The 1,988-nt window shown below is 36.9% G+C and overlaps 1 protein-coding gene across 2 annotated transcripts in view; it reads right to left on the bottom strand.

The window, feature by feature from the left end:
• LOC100948237 (inner nuclear membrane protein Man1) overlaps positions 1-1,988 on the bottom strand; it is a 54,130-nt gene that overhangs the window by 41,055 nt on the left and 11,087 nt on the right. Inside the window, exon 1 of one of the 2 annotated variants that reach the window (XM_023518408.1) lies at positions 1,442-1,474. The exons of the other annotated variant lie outside the window; for it this stretch is intronic. The gene's annotated coding sequence lies outside the window, so the exon portion shown is untranslated. Of the gene's footprint in view, positions 1-1,441; positions 1,475-1,988 lie in introns of those variants that run through there. 2 annotated transcript variants of the gene reach the window in all.

The raw sequence follows: 1,988 nt of genomic DNA, 5'->3' as shown, positions 1-1,988 counted from the left end.
GAGTCTCCTGCCTCAGCCTCCCAAGTAGCTGGGACCACAGGTGCCCGCCACAACACCCGGCTATTTTTTGGTTGCAGCCGTCATTGTTTGGCGGGCTGGGCTGGATTCGAACACATCACCTTAGGTGTATGTAGCTGGTACCTTAGCCACTTGAGCCACAGATGCTGAGCCTACACTCTTATTACATTCTGATTTCTTTATTATGTTGTCTCCTAGCATTTTAGCTTATAGTATGTCTAACTTTTGGCTTCCCTCATGGCCCAGCAAACTAAAGATCCACAAATATGTGCATATTTAGAGTAAGCTTTCAAGTAACCTTTCATTAAACAAACAATTTTACAATTTGAATTTGATACATTCTGATCATCTGTTGTAGCAGGGCCCAGATTATATCATTTACCAAAGCCTGTCATCTGGTAAAGCAAAATTTTCATTCTTGGGAGTTAAAACTATAGAACAATTCTACCAAATGTTCTCATAACTGTCACCTTTAAATATCTCCCTCTTCTAGCCTCAATTTTCTCCTCAAGGACATTTTTAACTGATAATATAATGCTAACAGATTTTAGATACTTAACATCATGCCCCGCACAAAATAAGGATTTAATATAAGTGAACTGCCATTATCTTCCTTATAATTATTACTATTATTCGAAGTTCAGAACTTCAGTTCTGAAAATTATACAGAAGAAAATAATCTTGTATTTCTAATGTTCAGTGAGTATATGGTACTAAATTTAAATTATGATGCTGTAATAGTAACACGTAATGCAACTGCTAAAGTCAACTTTGTTTTAAACAAACATTACTACAACAGAATTACTAAATATAATCATTTTAAAGTTCCACTCTAACAATTTAAAGTAACATGCTGTGGGCTGGATTACACATTATTACACAGCTTTTAGTACAACAAATGATAGTTTCTACACAAATCTATTTAACTATCAGTTCTTATAATAGAACAACTAACTACTTATATATCATATGCTAAAATATCTTAACCTTTGAAGTTCCTATAACAATAGTTAAGGAAAAAGTACTTCCCTTAAGTAAATTTAGGTTGAAATTAATATTACAGCAACTTTCCAAAGTGAAGCCTCCTGGTGGCTGAACGGGCATGTCAGTGGTCAATGATGCAAAGGGACAAGACAAGGTCAAGGACAGACTGCAGACAATGGGACACTTGTAAGGACAGGACCAGATCACAGAGGGTGTGCCACTGCCGTTACACTTGGCAGTTGGCTTTTAAGTTAAGCTGATAAATAGTTCAGCTCTTAGGGGAAAGCCTGCGCCAGATTTAATTAACTATAATTAAGGAATATTCAAATTTAGGAAATACATTGTGTTACACCAAAATGACCTAAAGTTGATAGTCATCCTATTACTTCTGTCATTTAAAATGTGACATAAAATATCATTATTATGATCTTTTACTTACTTGTATTTTTCCAAATGTTTCACCAAAGGGGTTTTCTACTATCAAGGAAAGAAAAAAAGAGAACTATTAGCATTTTACCAAAGACTAAGAATTAAAACCCCCAACAAAGCCCTCAAAAATGCCGACATGTACTTTGCAAAAAATAAATATAAACATGGAAACAAAATGTAAAAAAACTTACGATAACAAATGGGAAAGTACTTTTTCAGAATTACTATACTTACCATTCTCACTTTGAATCTGTGGTTCTCTCCATAATCATGGAGATCAGGTGTTCTGAGGTCAGAGAAGCTGAGTTCAAGGCCCTGCTCCACCACTTACTAGCAACATCTCCTTGAGCTAACATCTCCTTAGCCACTCTAAACTGTCCTTCTTCAAAGGCGGGATAACACTCATACCTACCTTACAGAGCTGCTGTCAGGATTAAGTGAGATAAAGAAACAATGGCGGCTCAGCGCCTATAGCTCAACCGGCTAAGGCGCCAGCCACGTACACCTAAGGTGGCGGGTTCAAATCCCCAGCCCGGACCCGCCAAACAACAATGACG

Source organism: Otolemur garnettii, unplaced genomic scaffold (genome assembly GCF_000181295.1).
Source record: "Otolemur garnettii isolate 467f Iridium unplaced genomic scaffold, OtoGar3 scaffold00138, whole genome shotgun sequence".
Lineage (NCBI taxonomy): Eukaryota > Metazoa > Chordata > Mammalia > Primates > Galagidae > Otolemur > Otolemur garnettii.
This window is presented reverse-complemented; position numbering and strand designations above follow the sequence as displayed.